We start from the raw sequence: 6556 nt of genomic DNA, 5'->3' as shown, positions 1-6556 counted from the left end.
AACTACCATGAGGACATGCGGGGGGTGGGGGGGGGTTGTATGCAGCGTGAAGAGTGAGAAGAAAAGGTATTTTGGAAAACAGAGATTAAGTTTCAGCCCGGAACATGTGGAGAAAGGCAGGAGCTAGGGTCTGAAGGGCAGGCACGGGGCGCCAGAGCCCACAGTGAGGCTCGGAAAACCTCAGCTAGAGCGGTGGCTAGAAGGTGGGTAAAGTGAAGAGAAGAGGGGCAACTACAAGTGGCTTCCCTGGATGGGGGGCACTTCTCTAACCCTCCAGACTTGAGAGGCATTCTCACTTCCTTTCCTGCTCAGCTTCCAGTGACAATGTTTCCATGCTGAAACACCCTAATGCATGTGATTGTTTCAGAGACAAGTTCTGGAAAGGACATGGTCCCATCTCCTATTGAACCCAGTCCAACAAACAAACCGAAAGTAATCAGAACTAATTCATATCTTTGCTCAGTCTCTCAGGAAACAGGCAAAGGTGGAGCTGGGATAGACAAAGTATGTTTTCATGCCCAAGAAAAGTAGCAAATTGTTGCACAAATCCATTCATCCCTCATTCACCACTTTTCATACTCCTCACTTCCTAATATCTTCTGAAAATCCCCACACTCTCAACTCCCAACTTCAGTACCCACTCACTTTCTAATATAAACCTTCCAGCTTCTCCAGATTGCCCCCAGCTATTTACTTACACCAAAATTCATAATAAGGTCCAGGTGAATGTGTGAGTCTGCGTCAGTGGGAGGGATCCTCCCTGAGTCAGGGAAATGGGCTGATTCACTCACATCGTTTCTGCCTGCAATGTTCTTCCTTCAGCTATCTGCATGGCTTTTTTATAAGAAGAAGAAGGAGAAGAAGAAGGAGGAGGTGGAGGAGAAGGCAAACTTAAAAAGGTGAGCCGTATGTCCTTTCAATGTGCCACGGATACATTGTTTAATAGGCTTACACAAGAATGTGCCTTATTTTACTCACTGTTTACTATGGATTAAAAATCCTAGATGTAGTGAAGTTACTTGTTATAGATTTTTTTTTCCAGGAGAGACCCAATTTCTGTCTGTTAGAAAGATAACCTCAAAGAATATAGTTTATATAGAATATAGTAGGACATTAACCAGTTTAGTCTCCAATATAACATCCTTTCTTAGTTGAGCACTCCGTTGTTAAACTCCCTGTAAATGACAGATTTTTCAATGCCCTTTTGAACCAATCTTAACATTTTATTGATCCTTTACTAACTACTGAATAGAATAAATCTTTGACATATGTTCAGCTTCTATTTATGCAAGAGTCGCTTTTTGACTGTTTGAAAATTATACTTTAACAACTCTTACTGAACCCTAATGTCCTTCAGATACCTGCTCAAATGCCACCTTCTTGTGGAGGCTTTCTTTGACCATGCTATAGAAAACAAGACCCTGTGGACATGCTCAGTGTTTCCTAGCTCTGTTCCTTTGTTTTATTTGCCTCACAGCATTTATGTCTACCTGATACTTCATTTTGATTTTTTTTTTGTCTCTAGCCACCATAATGGAAGCTCTGTGACCTTAGACACTTTGTACCCCACTGCCTGAAGTGATAGCTGGCATGTAATGAACACTCAGTGAACATGGAATGAATGAATGAATGAACATTCTAGTATCATGCATCCCTGCTCCTCAGAGGCTAATTACATTGTATACAACCACACTTGTCAACCCTACACTTGCAATGATGGTGCATATTAAAAGGTATGGTCCTGAAGTTGTATTTTTTTCTGTCACCATTGAGTGACTTCTTCTGGGCCCTTTAGAGAGACAGATACCTTTGCAAGTTCGGTTTTCCATCTGTTAATGGGACCATAACACACCTGAGAAACCATCTATACCCTTGCATGTGGCACTTGAACTTTTCAATGTGGAGACCCATATAAAGGCCAATGTAAGTGACATTATCATTGCTGTCTCATTGCTTCGACTATTAATAGTGATTGTCAACGATGACAACTTTCAGGCAGTATGAAGCCTTCCAGAGTGTTTTTTTTTTCTTCCAGAGTCTTCAAGACTAATACTCAACCTGAAAACATCTTCCTCTTACCAAGACAGCACTTCCTAGGAAAACGTATTTTTCAGGTAATTTTACTTCAGTACAAGTGGGCTTCTCTCCTTGTACAGCACGTGAGTAAGAGAAGAAACTCACTTATGAAGTACTTTACTACCTTGTCTAAATAAGGGAAAAGAAAATGTACCAGGAAGCCTCAGAGCCAAATTGAGCTCAAATGCAGGCATCCTCCTCAGCTACACCTCTCAGGAAAGCACCTCCTTTAAATACATATTTGTACCACTTCAACATCAGAAAAACTTGGTATTTTCCAAAACAGTTTTTTTCCCCTGCCCAATAGCTAGAAATTTCTTAGGAGTGAGTGTCTTCCCTAAAACAACAAACCATCTTCTTTTAGCTCCGTGCCCTCAGAGAAAATAAGACAGCCTCAGAGATTTGAGTTTCCGTAACCTCAGCGCTTGTAGACAGTAAGCAGACTAGCAGGGGACTTCACCAACAGTTATGATCTGGTGGTACAGTGGGAAATCTGTTTTTGGAAGCTAAAATCAATGGGCACTCCTTGAGCTGGGAAGATTCTGAGGTTTAGCAGCTTAGATAGCAGAGATGGTAACATGCTGACAAAGATGGCTGAAGCCATACGTCAGGGAGCAGTCCTATTGTAACTACATTAGGAACACTCCAATGATTGTAAGCATAGAATATCTCTGTCCAAATTCAACAGAAATTGTAAGAAACCTCAGATTACTTCTCGGAGGAGCAGGGAGCATCGTCTATGCTAAAATCAGAAAGTGGAGTGGCCTGGAGGCCTTCCTAGAGAAAGGTTGGAAGTTACCAGGGCATTCGATTCAGTCCACCTTGGCAGGAAGACCCTAAGAATGCTTTTCGGCTCTTCCTCTGGATACTCCCTCTTTAAATTCCTTAGTGACTGTCTCCACTTTCCCAGATCAGGTCAAATATCTTAGCAAGTGGAAAATACCCTCTTATTATAAAACAAAAATATGGAGGACTTCTGCCCCATGCCTCCAAAAGATTGGTTAATGGGTGGCTACATGTTTACTGTCTTAGTGTAAGGCTAAGTGTGCACTTTGCAGGCTGACGAATTGGAAACTTCTCTTCAGTAGGTGACAGCAGGCCTGCTTGAAAATTATTTCTCCTGTCAAAATAGTAGTGATAGTAATAGCTACTATGCATGGAGAGAGCATAGTGGTAAAGAGCATGGGCCATGGAGTCAGATTCCTGACTCTGCTGCTTACTATTTGTCCATTTCCTAAGCAAGTTGCTTAACCTCTGTATGTTTTAGTTCGCTCGACTATAAAATGGAGATACACAAGGAAACTAACAGCAGCAAACGATTTCAAATATTTGCTAGGTACTAAACATTATTCTGGCGTTTTGCCTTCATTAACTAATTTAATGTGTTCCATGACCCCATGAGGTGCGTGCCTTTGTTATGTGACTCCTGAGTTTCCTGCACTCTCCTGCCTTGAGTTCCAGAGACCCTGGACACCTGTGAAGGAGGATGACGTGCTTCACGGGCATTATCTCATGTAATCCTCACAGCACTTTTATGAGGAGGGCACTCTTATTTGACCCACTTCTGCTTGGGAAAACTGAGGTGCAGAGGTTAAGTAACTTACCCAAAGACAGTAAGTAGCAGTGCTTCGAAAAATAGGCAGACCATGCTGTTAATTATTAGGCATCATAATATCTATTCCCCCAGAGCTCCCCCTGTTTGTTAAAGGGGAATGAAACCAACTCAAATCACATGTTTGTGAATGGGAAACATTTAAAAAGGATGGCTGAAGAGCTGCCTCCAGTGCTTGCATCAAAATAAACAGAACTGATAGACACAATCAAAATCTCTGGCTTTAATTTTGTTGTTGTTGGGTTTTTTTCCCCTTTGGTACAGGATTTTATGATGAAGTTTCCATGAGAAAAGGGATCCTGTGGTCATGTAAAATAATCAACAAAAAGAATGTAGGAAAGGGTACTGGTAAGCCATGTGAGGAAATCACTAACAAGATGTTTGTCTCCATACTGACATGAAATTACCCAAATGTATGATTTCACAATCTACAAGATGGCAATAAACTGCCCCTAGAGGGCGCCAAAGTGATCTCTCTCTCTCTCTCTCTCTCTCTCTCTCTCTCTCTCTCTCTCTTTTTGCAAATCTGTGTCTGTAGATCTGATCTGGACCTCCTGCATCTCTGAGGGTTTCTGGATGGTCCTTAAAAAGCCCCTCAGGGCCTTCCTCTGGTTTGGGGTGTGGGCCACGGTCACCCAGAAAGCTAAATGCAGCCTCTGGGTGATAAAAGCCCTGCGGTAAACTGACTTCCAGCTAACCGCAGGGCAGGCGAGAGCGTCTAATGCAACCACAAAGTGGTTTGCTGGCACAGAACTTTCCCAACCTTTGGAACAAGATACCAGCGGATGTTGTTTAGTCTCCATCTTGGAAATCTTTCTCTCGGCAAGAGGAAAATTCTGATATCCATCAGTCTGAAATCAGCTGGGCACAGCCTTAGGTGGAGGCAGGGGGGCAAGCATGTTGTTTGTGGGATCTCACAACCTCAAAACCTATGGTTGTAAAGGAACTGCTTACCCAATTAATTATGAAACAGGCAAGGATACAGACACTGGCGGGGATCAACAAACTGCATGTAGACTAGCAGAGCTCCTTGAACTATGACATTTTTTTTTCTAAAAATGTTAAGAGAAATTAAATTTTAATGCAGAATTAGGGGTGCTTGGTGAACTTCTGGAGTCTTCAGTATGCATGCAATACCTAGCATCTTGCTGTCAGCTCGACATGGACTCCTAACAGATGTCCTTTGTCAAGGTCGCTGTGTTGAGCTTGAACAGAACCACTGACCTCATGCCATCAGGCTGCTGCATTGGGATCCCTGTTCTGAAGAAACTGAGATTGACAGTGTTGAGACCTTGAGTTTTTTTCTTTACAGTATCGCCACTGCTTCTTCTTCAGCCCTGCCTTTGAGCTAGAAATTGATGTACTTGGCTGATGAGACTAAATTACATGAAAGAATGGCTTTCATCATATTGCTCAATTTAGGGATTTCTTTCATTTCAAAGGCAAGGTTAATTACCTCTAGAAAATGTTAAGCAATTATCCACTAATAATAGCAGGGAAGATGCTCCTGGAACAACCAATTCAAGGTGGAGGGAGGATTTGTGAGGAAGGCAAGAGACTTAGATTTGAATTAGCGCTGAGAAATGAAAACTATGTTAAGCTTTTAAAGACTTTAATGGGGAGAGACAAGACTGTTGCTTTAGCCCTTCAGCAGCCTTGGCCGTTAGTTTATCCTATTTTTTTTTTCCAGGACTTGGAGGAAAGACCTAGTTGATGCATATTCCCTATGATTTTTTCCTGTAACCACTCGTAACCGAGGGTGGAGGGGGCTCAGGTCTCTGGCAATCAGTGGGATATAACAAAGGTGTGGGCTCTGCATTAAAGGTGAAGAAGAATCTAGTCTGAGACTTTTCAGTTGCATCCAGGGATTTCCTATCTGCTGTATATTAGAGTACTCACAGTTTGGAGACTTGCTCTTGGAGTTCAGTGATGAGTGATGTCTTCCAAAAGCCTGGGCCCTTCCACGTGCACCACACACATACACACACACACACACACACACACACACACACACAGTGCTATTTTATCTCTCCCTCTCATGCTCAACTTCAAGTCATTGTATAATGATAAAGCTTCCAAGTAAAATTATCTGCCATTTGCTCAGCTCAAGATCCTATGGCAGGTGGACATAGAAAGCTGAACAATCAACACTCTGTTCTTTCTTTGATTCCTTTAGTTCGAGAAGGAAGCCTGCGGTTCTTTGTGTACAGAAGCTTGTTACCACATGCTGGACTTTCTCCCTGTTGTGGACATAGTTCTCACGCAGCCCCAGGATTCCTTAGCATCTGGGAGGAAAGCTGGTCAGTAGATACCAGAAGATGCTTGGAGGAGTGGGCCCAACCTGGTGCTGAAGTGGGGGCAGTTGAGATACTTCTCTATCCCAATAAGGCTTCAATGCAGGGGATACCAATTCTAAAAGCAATGCTAGCAGGCAGCTGCCTGCTGTTCAAATAAAATCCTGTTGCCACATGAATGCATTTAAGTTCCTTTCTCTCCAGACAGAGCAATTCCCAGATCTCATGGGCTAACCATAAGATGATCTTAGAACCCCCAAATTATAGCCCTTTAACATTTCAGTATTAATCTCCTATGTGCTTAGGCCTAAATACGATAGAGTTTACAGGAATTGATCTTTAAATTGAAGCTCAGAGTTTCAAGGATTCTGCAAGGGAGGAAATTATTTAGTTGCTGGGAGAGAATTATTTATTTGCAATTATGAGCATTGAGAAATCAGGATTCTCATTTCTGACAGGTAGCAACCACCATCAGTATGTGGTGCCTATTTTGGACAGTTTAGGACCTGATGTTAAAGCCTACCTTTAAATATTGAAAGTAGAGAAAAATAAGAATACATCATGTGACAAATCT

General features: G+C 42.3%; 1 long non-coding RNA gene across 2 annotated transcripts; it reads left to right on the top strand.

Moving 5' to 3' along the window:
* Window positions 1-52: 52 nt before the first annotated feature.
* LOC147579246 (uncharacterized) lies at window positions 53-6161 on the top strand. Of its 2 annotated transcripts, XR_015253690.1 has the most exons (3): window positions 53-899; window positions 1526-1733; window positions 5865-6161. It is a non-coding gene; the product is annotated as an uncharacterized LOC147579246 (long non-coding RNA). The 2 variants fall into 2 exon arrangements; XR_015253689.1 differs by lacking the exon at window positions 5865-6161 and having other exon boundaries at window positions 1526-1746.
* The last annotated feature ends 395 nt before the right edge of the window (window positions 6162-6556 follow it).

This window comes from Puma concolor, chromosome B4 (assembly GCF_028749965.1).
Source record: "Puma concolor isolate L17-30 chromosome B4, mPumCon1.1.hap2, whole genome shotgun sequence".
Lineage (NCBI taxonomy): Eukaryota > Metazoa > Chordata > Mammalia > Carnivora > Felidae > Puma > Puma concolor.
The sequence above is the reverse complement of the archived record's forward strand: the minus strand, read 5'-3'. Positions and strand labels throughout refer to the sequence as shown.